Below are 17,424 nucleotides of genomic sequence, written 5' to 3' on the forward strand. Positions count from 1 at the left end.
TGTTCTGGTAAGTTTAGTAAGTATCTATCACCCATGTACTTCATGCCTTTCCATGTGTTTGATTGCTGAGCGTCTCCCAGTTAAGTATTGGTGTGCTAAGCTGGGGAGGATTGAGCAACTCAGACAGCTGGGCTGGACTTCTCCAGCTGTTGTGATTCGCTTTTCCCGCCTGCAGTGCACTCCCGCCAACGGGTTTCCCGGTGGCTTCAATGGGAAATCTCATTGACAAGTAGCGGGAGTATAGAATCTCGCTGTCAGCGAACGGCGCGCCTCTGAGAAACACGCGGCAAGGGGACCGGAGAATCCTGCCCCTGATTTCCACATTTAACTTTGTGTGTGTAGGTGCTGGAACATGGTTGTCTGATTTACTCCTTAACAAACACTGAGCACCAATTGCTACACTTTATTATGGCCGCAACATCCAGGGTGATTCATGATACGTGTTCAAGGGGTTTGTTTTTTAAAGGGTAAGTGTAAGCGGTAACAGTCTTTCATGGAGCCTTAAAATCAGATGAATGGCAACCTGGTTACCTATAGATCCAGATAAAAGCAGTATATCAGTTGGTGACCCTTGCCTTGGGTGCGTCGCCTCGTTGAGTATGTGGTATCTGCTGGTACTTTTCTGCGACCATGGGGCACAAGAACAACAGGAGGCTGGATACTTAGCACAGGGCTAAATCACTGGCTTTGAAAGCAGACCAAGGCAGGCCAGCAGCATGGTTCAATTCCCATACCAGCCTCCCCGGACAGGTGCCGGAATGTGGCGACTAGGGGCTTTTCACAGTAACTTCATTTGTGACAATAAGCGATTTTCATTTCATATACATATTTTAGTTTGGGGAAGTTTGATGAAGGTGGGAGGCATGGTGGCAGACTGCTTAGCACTGCTGCCTCACAGTGCCAGAGACCCGGGTTCAATTCCGGCCTCGGGTGACTGTCCGTGCGGAGTCTGCACGTCCTCCCCGTGTCTGCGTGCGTTTCCTCCGGGTGCTCTGGTTTCCTCCCACAGTCCCAAGATGTGCAGGTTAGGGGGATTAGTCCGGGTGCTCCGGTTTCCTCCCGCAGTCCCAAGATGTGCAGGTTAGGGGGATTGGTCCGGGTGCTCCGGTTTCCTCCCACAGTCCCAAGATGTGCAGGTTAGGGGGATTGGTCCTGCTAAAATTGCCCTTAGTGTCTAGGGAAGTACAAGTTAGGTTACGGGGATAGGGCGAAGGATTGGGCTGAGGTGGGGCGTTCTTTTGAAGTCGGTGCAGACTCGATGGGCCGAATGGTCCTCTTCTGTACTGTAGGAATTCTGTGGTTCCTCTGGTTTATAATTTAGTTGTGTTGAAAAGGTGGTCACTTTCTCTTCGGGTTTTAGTCCCCTGTTAGATGGTGGGCTGGTTTAGCACAGGGCTAAATCGCTGGCTGTGAAAGCAGACCAAGGCAGGCCAGCAGCACGGTTCAATTCCCGTACCAGCCCCCCGAACAGGCACCGGAATGTGGAGACTAGGGGCTTTTCACAGTAACCTATTTGTGACAGTAAGAGATTTTCATTTCATTTCATTCAGGTCAATGAAAACCCAGTGTTCCCCTCACTGGTCCTGTTAAGGAAAGGCGATGCCACTGGCGTGAATCTGGCGCTGGTGAGCTGCTGGGGGGGAAGTCCCCGTTCGCCAGAGGAACACAAGTTTCATTGAAAGAGACAGGACGGTTCAAATCAAATCTGCAAAAACACTCTCTGGTGGCAGGAGGAGAAAGCGAAGCACAAGGAGTTGAATAGAGCCAGATGAACGGCCCCTCTCCCCCGACCAAACACCAGCCTTGTGATCAAACTTCTGCGGGTGGGTTTGCAGAGCAGAATAAAGGATTAAATTGCACGGAGCTGGCTGAGTAACAAGTAGAAACTCAACTCTCAACAAGCACACAGCAAACCGCTCATGTCGAGGTAAGGGTTCTCCCACAGTGTACTTTGAACTGCCCTCCAGTAAATGTTTAATGTTGTTCTTTTACTGAAGTTTTAAATCCCGAAGTGGAAACCCTCACAGCGGTGGGAAGGAAGTTTCAAACAGAGGGGAAGGTGCTCTCCTGGGATGTACAGATGTTTCAGTTTTTCGCGGGTTAGCAATAACAGACTGAAATCAATTAAATCAACATCTGGACAGCGATAAAGCGCTGGACCTGGCTATCAGATTGAAGGAATCGTGTCTTTTACTGTCGATAGTCAAGAAAAACATATTGGGGGAGAGGGAAGAAAGTTTTTTGCCTTTTTAAATTGTTTTGCCCCCCCCCCCCCAAAAACAAGTCTTCAAACACCAGAGTTGCTGTTAACCCATCACTTCTTCAATGTAACAATCTTCATTTGAAATCTCACTACTTTGCAGAAGGGCTTGGGCTGGGCTGGGAAGGTGGGGGACTTGTTATTATTATTGTCTGCAAGAAATAATTGGGAATTAAATAACTGGAATTGCAACAATAATTAAACCTCTATTGTAAGGGTTTGGGACATTCAATTTCAGAACAAGGGGGAATGAACTTGGCATGCGCGTGCCCGGGGAGTCATCCTCTCCCTCGTGCGCGCGCCCCCCACCAAGTGTGTGCCAGAAAAGTGGACAAAGTTCACTGACCTCTGACATCATGAGTGTGCAAACTGTTGCACTTTTTTCTGAAGACAAGTTGGTGGACGGTCTCCAGCGATGCGCGCGATTTATTCTGCTGTAAAATAATCCTCATTAAACATGCCAGTGATCCCTGCACCATTCCCCCTCTGTCGGCAGGGGGCTTTCGGTACAGGGGGAGGCTGGGGATTGGAGTTCAGGAGCTGGCACCAGGCTAACTTGGGCTTGGCATTAGGGTTCATGCTCAGGTTGACTAGAGGTTGGAATGTGAGCTAAGTGTTGGGTTTGGGCTAGAGGTAAGGGTTATGTTTAATGGGTGGGTTTGGGCTAGAGATTATGATTATGGTTAACAGTTGGGTTTGGGCTAGGGTTTACCCTTAGTTTTGCGCTTTGCGCTAGAGGTTTGGGCTTGGATTAATGGTTAGGCTTGGGCTTGGCGTTAGTGGTTTGGGCTAGGGGTAATGGTTCAGTTTACGCTAGAGTTAATGGTTTAGTTTGGGCTAGGGTTAATGGTTAGGTTTGAGCTTTGCGCTAGAGGCTTGGGCAAGGGTTGATGGTTGGGTTTGGGCTTTGCGCTAAAGGCTTGGGCGAGGGTTAATGGTTGGACTTGGGCTAGAGGTTTGGCCATGGTTAATGGTTAGTTTTGGGCTTTGTACAAGTGGTTTGGGATAGGGTTAATGGTTGCGTTTGAGCTAGAGGTTTGGGCTAGGGTTAATGGGTAGGCTAGGGCTAGAGGTTTGGCCATGGTTAATGGTTAGTTTTGGGCTTTGCGCTGGAGGTTTATGATTGGGTTTGGGCTAGGATTAATGGTTGGGCTAGAGGTTTGCCCATAGTTAATGGTTAGTTTTGGGCTTTGTGCTAGTGGTTTGGGCCAGGGTTAATGGTTAGGCTTGGGCTTTGTGTTAGTGGTTTGGGCTCGGGTTAATGGTTGGGTTTGCACTAAGTTTTGAAGCTGGGCTAAGAGTTGAAATTTGCAGCGATGGAATTGATTAGGTGTCGGCAGAAAACGGGAGGGTTGGGTTTGTAGTCGTGATTAGGGGAAGGTATACGGGTGGAGGTTAGGGTAGGGAATTGCGTTAGGAATTAGGGGCCAGAGGTTGGTAAGTTTCGCATTAGGGTGAGTGGTAAGGGGAGGAGTTGGAGGTTGCTAGAAAGTAGAGTTGGGTATAGAATAGAAGTTGTGGTGAGTTTAGGGCTTGGATTGGGGGAAACAAAAGCCAATTCCCACCAACTAACTGACTTAGTGGTTACTGAGCATCTTCAGAGGTCTTTCACTGTTGTTTTTCTTGCTAAACCACACCAATGTTCAGTTTACTCTTATTATTTATTGCGCAGGTTTATTAAGAAGAAAACACATTTTAGATTTTGGTCATATTTGTGAAAATCTGATCGTTGTGATTTATTGATGACTGGGATCAGTGCAATGCCATCGGTTGTCATGGCAATAGTAAAGCATTCTGCTCAATTTTTCATTTATAAATGACTGTAGTGTTTGTAAAATTACACGTTTGCTTGTGAAGTTTTTGAATTTGTAATGTTGCTCACTGTGGTTCTCGAGTTTGCAAATGCCACCAAGAATATTTTGGATTACGGTGTTTGGGTGTTTCAATGAAGGTGTGGGTTTTAGTTCGGCGAACCAATCACCATTAGCTCTGGAATTCTCTCCCTCAACCTCTCCATTTCTCTACCCCATTCTCCTCCTTTTGAGACGCTGCTTCAAACTGAACTCTTTGGCCTCTTCTATATCCTTATGTGTCTCGGTGTCAAATGCCCCTGCTCTTGTGAAATGCTTTGGAACATTTTAATAAATTAAAGATGCTGTATAAACATAAGTTGTTGTGACAGCAAAGAGAAAAGCTTACAAAGGCAGAATTATTTGTGTGGCAGAGGACGCGATCTACCGGCTGCGTTGCTCCTGAAAGGTAGTGCGGTAGATGCCGGCAGATCCCTCTTCTGGGATCTACCAGGCTTGCCACGCCTCGTGAGATCTAACACAATCTGGAACCTGCCAATTGTGGGTGGGGTCACTATTTTGAAACTTTGCATATTAAAGTGAGACAGCTACTCGCTCTAATATGCACCTACCAAGGTCCTGGGATCTATCTCCTTCGGCTCAAAGACCACGGGCGAACGCCATTCAGGGTCGGTCTCCATAAACGGGGACCAGATGAAATGGCACTCGTGGGGATCTCCCAGTGGATCAGAGGCCCCAAGGTGCTTGCCAATTGGCAGGGTAGCACCCTGGCACTGTTGGTGCCACCTGGGCACCCTGGCACTGGCACCTAGCAGTGCCACCTGGGTGCCAGCCTGGCACTCCCAAGATTCCCAGGTGGCACTGCCAGCTGGTGGGGCTACCAGGGTGCTAGGCTGACATTTCCCCAGTGCCGGTGATTGGACCCAGGGGTTTGTGTGGGTGGGTGTGGGACCCCCTTATGGGTGAGTTGGGGCTTTGGAGGGTTCGGGAGTTTCATCAGGGCGGTAGAGAACCCCTCAGTGCAGGAAACAGGGCTATGTGCGGCCTCGCCAGGGAGTTCCCCGCTGAGGCCCAGAATTGAACCAGAGTTCCGGTGGATAGTGTGCTTGTTCTCGGTACTGCGCCTGCTGGGAAACACCCGGCTAAACATGCTCGTCCCTGGACTCTGTTACGATTCAGTTAGATCGCGCGCTAAGAATATTGTCTCACGGAAAACATGGATATTTCACACGAAAAGAATTGAGAGCGAGAAGGAAAGTGCACAATTATTTTTTTTAAATGCACATAGGTCCATTTAAGTATTAGCAGTTGTTAAGTCTTAGCCGACATAATACTTTGACAAACCCTTTACATCTCCCCACCGGGAATAACAGCAGCACATACGTCGGAGCACCAAGTTCCCCTCCGAGTCAAGTACCAACCTGACTTGGCAATATTCTGCTGTGTCGTCATTGTTGGTGGGTCAAAATCCTGGAACTCTGGGCGGGATTCTCTGATCCTGAGGCTAAATGTCGATGCCGTCGTAAACGCTGTCGGGTTTCTCGACGGCGTCAATATGCCCTCAGGAGCAGCAATTCAGACCCCGACAGGGGGACAGCACGGCACTGGAGTGAGCCACGCCGCTCCAGCTGCCCATCCCAGCGTCAGAGGGGCGCCGTGGGTCTGCGCAGTGGGACCAGCGGCAGTGGCAGTGGGACTGGCCCGATTGCGCGCATGCTCGGTGGCTCCGTTCTCCGCGCCAGGCCCGACGCAACATACATAGGGCTACAGGGGCTGGCACGGAACGGTAGGCCCCGATCGCGGGCTAGGCCACACCACAGGCCCCCCGCCGGGGGTCGCCCCCCCCTTCCCAAAACAGGCCGCCCCCAGATGGATGCACGCCGAGGTTCCGCCGGGTAAGACCACACGTGGACGTCGCTGGCGGGTCTCGGAATGTTTTTACAGCCGCTCGGCCTATCCCAGGTGGAGAATTGCGGGGGGGGGGGGGGTGGGGGCACGTAGAGCGGCACGTTGGGGGCCGCTCTACGTGCCCCCCCCCAACGGCGTGCCGATTGCGCCGGCGCCAATGGCGCCTATTCTCCACACTCCAGAGAATCAGCAGACCGGCGTCGGGGCGGCGTTGCGCCATACGCGCCCGGCCCGGCGATTCTCCAGCCCGGCGCGGGCTGATAGAATCCCACCCATGATTCCTAAAGCACTGATGGTGTGTCTACACTATATGGACCGCAGCTCTCCAAAAGAAGGCTCACCATCACCGTTGCAAGATTTCTATCTGTTTTCAGGCTGGAATGGTAAGCATGTGTTAGACAGGGAGGTGTGTCCAAAATTGGGCCTTGGGCTTCCTCAGCATAATCCCAGTGAGCTGGAGCCATTCTCAAATGTCCCAGAGCTAGTTGACCAATTGTGGCTGTGATCCTAGCGACCCAGGTGGAGATTTGGAGTTTGGGGAGGGGTGTAGCGGAGCGTAGAATCGATGGTGCCTATCATGGACAGGCAGGAGCTGTAATAGCACAATGGAGCCTGGAGGGACAGAAGTGAGTTGCATTGACAGATGTACCTTCTTGCTGGCTACTTCCAGCAGCCCCTTTAACGGCCTATATTTATCCCTCGATCAGCATCACCAAAACAGATTAGCTGGTAGGGGGTGGTGGGGGGGGCAGTCATTCCCTGGTTCATTCCTCATGGCGGTGCCCTGACACATCAGAGCTGACTTGCCTGGATTGCATTTAAACAAAAGCTTGGCAGTTAACTGTCCCCTGGGGTATTCTCCATGGCAACACCTCTGCCAACCTCTCTTATGCAGTATAATTGTTGTCCCCTTTGAGATTTGGTATTCTTGCAAGTCTGTCCTGATGAGTCCCAAGATGAAATGCTTTGACAGCTTGTCTCTTTTTTCAGCAATACTTAGTATATGCAAGGGATTAACTGGCCACCTGAATAGTGTGTGAGCCAATAGAGGACAGGTTCTCCGGTCCCTCCACCGCGTGTTTTTCGGAAGCACAACGTTCACTGGCGGTGGGATTCTTTACTCCCGCTGCTTGTCAATGGGATTTCCTATTGAAGACACCTCAAGCCGCCGGGAAACCGGTGTGCTGCCAGTGGGAATAGAAATTCCCAATGGCTGGAGAATTCCATTCCAGCCACAAATATTCTTTGTAGTTTAGGTGTGGGATCTGGTCATGCAAAATTCATTTCCTACTGGTCCAAAGCAAGGTAATTATCCATAATCCTTGTGACGTAGGCCTCACTCTCTATAAGTGAGAGACACATGGTTACGTAGCTTGAGGGTTACCACATCAAGCATGGGGCAAGGCAAGCTGGTAGGTCTCCTTGAGCTATCACAGCTGGCACAGAGATTGAACCCATGCCATTGGCATCACTTAGCACCACACCGTTGCCACCTAAACAACTGAGCTCACCAACCTCCACAATCTGGAGTGGCAGTGTGGTAAATTCCAGGTGACTGCCCCTCGCACTGTACTGGAGAAAAAGAATTGCATTTCCATAGCAACCTTCATCGACCCAGGACATCCTATTTTTCAGCCAAATTGGTGCTTTTTGAAGTGCAGACGCTGTTGCAATGTCAGGAAATGCAGCGGCAAAAAAATCCAAGAAATAGCGATGGGATTTATAAAAATTCTTTCACGTGATGTGGAATGGCCAGCATTTGTTCTGCGTCCTGAATTCCTGTTGAGGGTGCAGGGAATTTCAGAGAGCAGATAAGAGTCAACCGTGATCTGGGTCGGGATCCCCCCCCCCCCCCCCCCCCCCCCTCCCCTCCTCCCCGATGCCGGCTGCCATATTCTCCGGCCTGATTTTCGGGCGGTGGTGGGATTCCCGCCACACCGGTCTTCCCCCCCCCCCCCCCCCCCCCCCCCGGCGATTCTCCGGGCCCCAATGGGCCATGCGGCCGTCCAGTTTTGGCCAGTCCTGCCGGCGAGAATTACTCACCTCATGCACGGCGGGACCCGGCAGGTGAGTATGCGGGGGTGGTCCTCGGGGGGGGGGGGGGGGGGGGGGTAGGGGGGGGGGGTGAGGGGATCTGTCCCCAGGGCGCCCCCTAGTGGCCTGGCCCGCGAACGGGGCCCACCGATCTGCAGGCGGGCTTGCTCCATGGGGGCACTTCTTCCCTCTGCGCCGGCCCCGTAGGGCTCCGCCATATTGCCCGGGGGCCGGCGCGGAGAAGAGAACCCCCTGCGCATACGCAGAAATACGCTGGCCGGTCCGCGCATGCGTGAGATCACGCCAGTCGTTCTGCGCATGTGCAAACCCGTCCCTTTGGCGCCGGCTGGAGTGGCGCCAACCCCTCCGGCATCCCCTCGCCCCCAAAATTTCGGAGAATTACTTACTTTCGGGGGCTGTTGACGCCGGAGTGGTTGGTGCTGGTTTTCCCGCCGGCGCGGGGACTTAGTCCCCAGGAGGGAGAATCCCGGCCCTGGAATCACATGTAGACCAGACTGGGTAAGGACGGCAGATTTCCTTCCCTAAAGTGAACCAGACAGGATTCTAGGACAATCAGTGATGCTTCCATGTCACCATGTTGTGGCCCAGTGGTTGAGGAGATGCATTCAAGATCCATTGGGCTTTCCTCACGCATGTTCGAATCCAGGCAGTTACACTTCTCACCAATTCCAGACTTTTATTTTCCTACTGAATAACCAAATTTTAATTCCACCAGTTAAAGTAAGATTTGAACCCATGTCCCGGGGTCTGGGTCTGTGAACTACTAGTCCAGTAACAATAACGTGACACCATCATATCCTTTTATAACCAGAGGATCTGTTTCAACAATGCTGATTGAGGGATAAAGATTGGCCTGGACACCAGATAGAAACCCTCAGCTCTACTTCAAAATAGTGCCCGGGCATCTTTCAGGCCTGCCTCTAAGAGAACAGTTTGGGCCTTGGATTAACAGCATCCAAAAGGCAGCACCGCTGACAGTGCAGAACTCCCTCAGTACTGCAATGGAGTGCAAACCTGGGTCACATGCTCAAGACATAGAATCCCATCGAATCCCTACAGCGCAGAAGGAGGCCATTCGGCCAATCAAGTCCGCACCAGCCATTGGAAAGAGCACCTTACTTAAGCCCACGTCTCCACCCTATCACTGTCACCCAGTAACCCTACCTAACCTTTTGGACGCTAAGGGGCAGTTTAGCATGGCCAATCCACCTAACCAGCACATCTTTGGACTGTGGGAGGAAAGTGGGTGGCACAGTGCTTAGCACTGTTGCTTCACAGCTCCAGGGTCCCCAGGTTCGATTCCCGGCTTGGGTCGCTGTCTGTGCGGAGTCTGCACGTCCTTCCCGTGTCTGCATGGGTTTCCTCCGGGTGCTCCGGTTTCCTCCCACAGACCAAAGATGTGCAGGTTTGGTGGGTTGGCCATGCTAAATTGCCCTTCTTGTCCAAAAAAGGTTAGGTGAGATTACTGGGTTACAGGGATAGGGTGGAGGCGTGGCCTCAGTGCTCTTTCGAAGGGCCGGTGCAAACTCGATGGGCCGAATGGCCTCCTTCTGTACTGTAAATTCTATTTTTGAAAAAAGGAGCACCTGGAGGAAAGCCACGCAGACACGGGGAGAAAGTGCAGACTCCACACAGACAACCACCCGAGGTCGGAATTGAACCTGGGTCCCTGGAGCTGTGAGACTGCAGTGCTAACCACTGTGCCGCGGTGCTGCCCTTTGGAGTCAGCCATGACTTTCTGACCTTAAGGTGAGAGGACAGCCCACTGAGTCTAAGAAATTTAAAACAAGCTTGCTCTGCTGTTGTGGGAGCTAACTTAACATTGGGCAAAGCGAATGGGCATCATCTGCTCTCTTGTTACACAAGAAGAGCCCGTTCTGAATTTAAAAATGCCCATCAAACCGCAACAGATTGAGTGCCTTCTGAGCCAGTTTCTCACCAGAATGGAGTTGTACGAGGATATCGGCCTGCTTGGCTTCGATGTTTGTGTTAGTTAGAGCAAGCATTGCACCGCAGAAACTCCTCTGCATTCAGACAGAATGCGACAGCTGAATATGATTTGAAATGATAAACAATTGGTTTGAGCTGCCTGCAGCTTTCTGGTTTCTGGTTTGAGACGAACTGCTGTTCTGAAACATCTCACTGATAACTGGTATGATACATCAATCACTGCTTAACATCAGGCCTTTTTAATCCCAATTGTGGAATGGGAGGGGCAAAAAATAACTTTTTTAAATTAATGTCTTCGCAAAACTGCTTTTTTCCCCTGTCATTTTGTACCACACCAAATTAGTTAACACTTGACTAGCAATTACTCAGTAATTTTTAAAAAATAAATTTAGAATACCCAATTATTTTTTTCCAATTAAGGAGCAATTTAGCGTAGCCAATCCACCTACCCTGCACATCTTTGGGTTGTGGGGGTGAAACCCACGCAGACACAGGGAGAATGTGCAAACTCCACACGGACAGTGACCCAGAGCCGGGATCGAACCCGGGTCCTCAACGCCGTAGTCCCAGTGCTAACCACTGCGCCACATGCCGCCCCACAAGTACTCAGCAATAAACAACTCTTTTTTTATTTTGAACTTAGGGTGGTGCACTGGCATATATTTAAAATGTAAGTCGCTTTTTTGCTTTCCATGTATTGCTTCAGCAACTTTTCTTAAAGTTTGCAAACTGGGGCAGTTGCCTATTGAAACAAAAATCATGCGCCCATGCAGATGTTGATGTGCAGAGTGACCATTTCAAACTGTTCAGGGATAGGTTGGGACGGGGAAATTTAAAACAAAATAAAACCAACACTGCACAGGGATTTTTGAAACCATAAAATGCTCTGCTCAGCTGTTGCATGCCACGGGGCGAAAACATTTTAGTCATAGTGATGCTGCTGGAGCGAGCTCGGTGGAATTGGTCGATGTGAAAGCTTGCTTCGCACAATGAGCCTGAAGTGAAAATAATCATTGCGCTAGGAGTGTTCATGTGACGGCAGTACAAAGGAGGCATTATTAACGGCTGGTGGGTAATGCACGGCAGTTGTGGTCACACTCAACTTGGCAGCCTGAAGGGAGGCTGGTGTTCTCAAAACTAAAAGTGGCCAGTAGATTTATTTAAAGTGCCTTGCTACTCATCGTGAGTGTGTCTGCGTGCAATATGTGATTATACAGCAAGCAGAGTTCCATGTCATTTCTGAGTAGCATTGGTACTTAAATAATTGCTCATTCAGTAAGAGACCAGAAACCCCAGTTATAGTTTTGCAAGCACCTAAACAGGGTAAAGGATGGGTTGAGAATGTTCTAAATTTCGCTATTCATCACATGCAGACCAGTCACATCATTGACTTGACACGACGTGAAGCTGGAAGATGCTGAATGAATAAGGTTTGGTCTGTCCACCACAAAAGGAGAAGCGGTATTTGATCATATCATATCCATAACAAAAGTAATGTCTATGTCTAAAGCTGTAAGCTACTTAAAAGCTTTGGACTTCTGGTCATATGCAGTGAATAGCTCTGAAATGTTGCCCATTTTAATCTCTGCATCAATGGACTCGAACACTTTCATCTCTGTTTGCTTAATTCAAATTTTGCTTTTATACACATGCAGTATCTTCCATAAGATAGGATTTAAGAACTGGGCGGTATGGCGGCACAGTGGTTAGCACTATGGTTCTATCCCGGCTCTGGCTCACTGTCCGTGTGGAGTTTGCGCATTCTCCCCGTGTTTGCGTGGGTTTCGCCCCCACAACCCAAAGATGTGCAGGTTAGGTGGATTGGCCACGCTAAATTGGCCCTTAATTGGGAAAAAAATAATTGGGTACTTTAAATTTATTAAAAATAAGGATTTAAGAACTGAAAGGTTTATTGATTATTGGAGATGTCACTTTTATTTTACTCTGAAGATAATTTAATTGAGATTTGGATTCAATCCTGTTTGCCCCTTCGCATTTCCAGATAAATCCCTATTGAACAGACAGATTGCGTTTGTTCCCATGTTTTGTGGTGGTGTTTTGAACTTGCTTTTGTTAAATTTTCAGTCTTTTTATAAAGGTAGTTTGCTTTAATTTGGTTCCTTTAAATACATAATCCAGAGAGTTTGGGGCTTAACTTTTTTTTCCATGTTTCAGAGCTAGAAAAAAGAGCTGAATGGGTGATAGATTTGTCAACATATTCGCAATCGGTTTTGGGAGGCCAGTTTGTTTTCCGTGTGACATCACCAAGAAACTTTCCTGGAAACCTGGTCACTCGTGTGGAGCTCAGCTGAGTGTATCAGGTGAACACAAAGCTGTCTCTAGCTGACAGCAGAACCAGACAGGCTGTGTTTATTCAATGCAAGACAACTTTCTTTAAAACAAAAACAAGCTGCACTCCAAGCTTTATTGAGAGTCTTTGAAAGTTACCCGCATTCGAACCGTGACAAGAATTTAAGAAAGGACTTTTATTTGCAACACTCTCTAGAAGTCCTCAATGCAACACAAAGTGAGCTTAAAATGAGAAACAAGCTGCAAGGCATGAATATTAGTCCTGCTAAAATGGACTTTAATTATTCACTCTTTTGGAAAAGGCCATCAGGCGCAGTGTTTTTTTTAATTAAAATAATTGGAAATGATTATTATTCGCTGCAGGTGCTGTGGAATGGTTGCAAAATGCCAACACTTACGAACAAACGTTATTATTTCTGCTTCACGTCGTAGCAGAAATACTCCCAAAAGATTTGGGCAGCACGGTAGCACAGTGGTTAGCACAGTTGCTTTACAGCTCCAGGGTCCCAGGTTCAATTCCCGGTTTGGTCACTGTCTGTGCAGAGTCTGCACGTTCTCCCCGTGTCTGCGTGGGTTTCCTCCGGGTGCTCCGGTTTCCTTCACAGTCCAAAGATGTGAGGGTTGGGTGGATTGGCCATGCTAAATTGCCACGGAGATGGCAGAAGTGCTAAGACCGGCTTCAAAGGATGGAGTTCTGGTATCAAATACATCTCTTATGCAATAATTCTACCAAAAATCATTCACATTTCAGCAAGGGCCCAATTTACGGGCAGCACGGTAGCACGGTGGTTAGCACTGTTGCTTCACAGCGCCAGTGTCCCAGGTTCGATTCCCGGCTTGGGTCACTGTCTGTGCGGAGTCTGCACGTCCTCCCCGTGTCTGCGTGGGTTTCCTCCGGGTGCTCCAGTTTCCTCCCACAAGCACCAAAAGACGTTGCTTGTTAGGTGAATTGGACATTCTGAATTCTCCCCCTGTCTAACCGAACAGGTGCCAGGATGTGGCGACTAGGGGATATTCACAGAACTTCATTGCAGTGATAATGTGAGCCTACTTGTGACAATAAAGACTATTTTTTTTGTGTGATCTCCAGTTTCTGGTATTAATAAAGGTTGTGTCAATGCATTCTAGAATGTAAAAATCCCGTTTTATCGGGAGGGGCACATGCAAAGCCTTGTGAACTCTCTGTGCTGAGATCCTTACTCATCTTGCTTTCTCCCACTGTTGTGGTCAAATATCTGTTGGAGGCCCCAGATTCTCAGAGTGGAAAAAGAAGATTCTTTAACTTTAAATAAAGTGGTAACTTGTGAATAGCAAAGTGAGCATTGGATCCTCAATGATGTCATGTCGTTTTGATCTTTGATATAAAAGGGTGCTATAGATGGTGGAACTGTCACATTATAGCTATTCATGACACTCGTCCATTGTAAGGGAATCTAAAGATAGCAACAAAGTCTGGGCTCTTCCAGTCTGAAATCAGACAACATCACAAACAGCATGGAGGGACAGCAATAGAATATGTATCCAGTGGCTGAAAGGGAGGGTTGCAAAGTGACACCGTGCACAGTCCTGGATTATGATAAATTTTCAGTGCTCAGTTACTTTAATCCCAGCCAGGGGCCACGTTCCACCAGCCACATTATAGACAGGAGACCCCCTTGTTCCTGAGTGGAACAGTTGTTGAGATTTTGCTTTGCAGCTGTGTTGCTGCTAGGGGGTTGGTGGACATCAATCAATGTAACGTGACCTTAAAACCCACATTCACGCATATTGTAAACAGCAAGTGTCCCTGAGCAAGTATCCGCCAATTTAAAATCTTTCCAGTTGCAAAGAAAAAGTCCAAAGACGGTTTTCCATATAAGATACTGTTTGAAAAAAGTGTGCACTCAATGGCTAAGAAATGGATATTACCATGGATCATCAAGAAGTGAATAAGCAGAAATGTGTCCAGGGTGGTTAGTAACAGACAGATTTAAGGTAATTTGCAAAAGAACCCAAAGGAGACATAGGAGAAATTATTTTACACAGTGAGTTGGTCTGATTTGGGATGGTGTTAGAACAAAGAAAAGTACAGCACAGGAACAGGCCCTTCGGCCCTCCAAGCCTGCACCGACCATGCTGCCCATCCAAACTAAACTCCCCTTTCCTCCCGGGACCATATCCCTCTTCCCATCCTATTTACGTATTTGTCAAGATGTCCCTTAAAAGTCACTGTCATAGCTGCCTCCTCCGGCAGCGATTTCCAGGCGCCCAGCACCCTCTGTGTAAAAACACATGCCTCGTATATCTGCTTTAAGCCTTGCCCCTCGCACCTTAAACCTATGCCCCCTAATTGATTCTTCCACCCTGGGAAAAAGCCTCTGACTATCCACTCTGTCTCTGCCACTCATAATTTTGTAGACCTCTATCAGGTCGTCCCTCAATCTCCGTCATTCCAGTGAGAACAAACCGAGTTTATTCAACCTCTCCTCATAGCTAATGCCCTCCATACCAGGCAACATCCTAGTAAACCGCTTCTGTCCCCTCTCCAAAGCCTCCACGTCCTTCTGGTAGTGTTGCGACCAGAATTGAACACTACATTCCAAGTGCGGCCTAACTAAGGTTCTATAAAGCTGCAACGTGTCTTGCTCATTTTTAAACTCGCTGCCCCGGCTGGGTTGTGGATGCATGTTCGATAGTAACTTTCTAAAGCATTTTGGAAGGGGTGAAATTTGCAGGGCATTGGGTGGGGAGCATGGGCATTGGGACTATTTGCATAGCTCTCTCAAAGAGCCGGCATTGGCATGGGGGGCCGAATGGGCCTCCTTCTGTGATGTACGATTCTATGGGTGGGATTCTCCAGTCTCCCAGCCACGTGTTCCTCGACAGCGGGAGGCAGCGCGCTGGTGTCGTGATTCTCTGCTCCTGTCGCTGTCCATGGAAATCCCCATTGAAGCCACCCCACTCCCTCGGGAAAACCCACGGGGCAGGGGTGCACTGCCTGCGGGATCAGCGAATCTCTCTGCCAGCGAACAGTCGGAAAATTCCGGCCTATATTTGCTTTCAAGATAAATAACAAACTGATGGTTATTTCAAATGGTAGGCTGCAACTTGATATTTAGAAATACATTACATCCTTAGTTCCCGGACATACTCTGTTGAGTATTTCTGCCCCAGAGACTTCAGCAGGACATCATGCCAGTACCGAGGGAGCATTGAACTGTTGGAGGTGTTTGCCTTCTGCATGAGACATGACACTATAGCTCTCACATTTGGACAGGGGCTTCCTCTGCTACATCCTGTGCCCAATATTTAACCCCTCAACCAACATCAACAAAACAGGTTATCTGGTGATTATCGTTTTGCTTTTTCTGGAATCTTGCTGTGCACAAATTGGCAGCCTCGTGTCCTACGTTCCAACAGTGGCGAAATTTCCAAAGGTACTCTTTGTCTGGTTGCAAAATGCCTTGGAACATCCTCACGCTGTGAAACTGTAAATCTCCCTGACCTAAAATAAGATTCTGCCAGAAAAGAATAAGTGGCACGCTTCCCGTCTGGAATAAACTCGCTCAACGTGTAATCGTGGATTCCGGCATAGTCCAACATTCCGAATGGGAAATTGCAGAGGAATCCGATAAGTAAAGATGGTACAACACAGTTCGTTTAGGAAGCAAAAGTGATTTTTAGGCTATCGTTAAGCACACGAATATAGAAATGCCAGGCTATTTTGTGCATTGTCAACATCGCTGTGTTGAATAACATACTTGATGTCAAATATTACTGTCAGACCTATCACCAGGGGGCCATCCCATTCCCATACTAAAAGGGCAGGTGCCAGACACACTGTAGGTAGGTCTAAGTATAAGCTTCTGCACAAAGTGACCATTGTTCGTAAACCTCCTGATTCCTGCAGCCTGCATAGTCAGTCAGCTCAAAAGCATTGACTTGTTTGTGTGATTGACTCGCTCTGCTCAGCTGCTATGGTTATTTTTATCCGCCCGGCTCATTTTTGTAAAAAAATCTCTATGTGTTTCTGTTCAAATGTAAATTGAGAATTTGCTCTTGCAGTTTGCACGGTTATACGATGTCGCTCCAAAGGAATATGTGCATTCTGAAATAACCAGTGTAAAGACGAGGTTTGGTAAGGTGCACGTTACTGTCGCAGACAAACTGTAGAAAATGTTGAATGTGAGTGAACATTTTGTAACGTCAATGGCAAATACAGCAATAACCTGCTCGCTAACACTTAATTTGGTGGGGGTGGGGGGGGGGGGGGGGGGGGGGAAGAGTACGTTCTGCTGGTTGGAATCATACCTGGCACAAAGGTAGATGGTTTTTGTTGTTGGAGGTCAATCACCTCAGTCCCAGGACCATACGACAGGAGCAGAATTAGGCCACTCGGCCCATCGAGTCTGCTCTGCCATTCAATCATGGCTGATATGATTCTCATCCCCATTCTCCTGCCTTCTCCTCATATCATTGCAGGAGTTCCTCAGGGTAGTGCCTGAGGGCCAACCATCTTCAGCTGCTTCATCAATGAGCTTCCTTCCAATATAAGGTCAGATGTGGGGATGTTTGCGTTTGCTTATGGTTGCACAATGTTCAGGATCATTTGTGACTCCTCGGGTACTGGAGCAGTCTGTGTCCATCTACAGCAAGATCGAGGGAACATCTGGGCTTACACGGTTGCAGCAGTGTGTACCATCAGTGCAGGAATTCGCCAAGGCTCCTTCAACAACACTTTCTATACCCGTGTCATAGAACATAGAACATAGAACACTACAGCGCAGTACAGGCCCTTCGGCCCTCGATGTTGCGCCGACCTGTGAAACCATCTGAAGCCTATCTGACCTACACTATTCCATTTTCATCCATATGTCTATCCAGTGACCACTTAAATGCCCTTAAAGTTGGCGAGTCTACTACTATTGCAGGCAGGGCGTTCCACACCCCTACTACTCTCTGAGTAAAGAAACTGCCTCTGACATCTGTCCTATATCTATCACCCCTCAATTTAAAGCTATGTCCCCTCGTGTTGGTCATCACCATCCGAGGAAAAAGACTCTCACTGTCCACCCTATCTAACCCTCTGACTATCTTATATGTCTCTATTAAGTCACCTCTCAGCCTTCTCCTCTTTAACGAAAACAACCT

General features: G+C 48.5%; 1 protein-coding gene across 2 annotated transcripts in view; it reads left to right on the forward strand.

The window, feature by feature from the left end:
• Positions 1-1,629: 1,629 nt before the first annotated feature.
• megf10 (multiple EGF-like-domains 10) overlaps positions 1,630-17,424 on the forward strand; it is a 193,852-nt gene continuing 178,057 nt past the window's right edge. The window contains exon 1 of one of the 2 annotated variants that reach the window (XM_038804066.1): positions 1,630-1,927. The gene's annotated coding sequence lies outside the window, so the exon portion shown is untranslated. The remainder of the gene's footprint in view (positions 1,928-17,424) is intronic. The other variant, XM_038804067.1, reaches the window with a different exon arrangement.

This window comes from Scyliorhinus canicula, chromosome 8 (genome assembly GCF_902713615.1).
Source record: "Scyliorhinus canicula chromosome 8, sScyCan1.1, whole genome shotgun sequence".
NCBI classification, from domain to species: domain Eukaryota; kingdom Metazoa; phylum Chordata; class Chondrichthyes; order Carcharhiniformes; family Scyliorhinidae; genus Scyliorhinus; species Scyliorhinus canicula.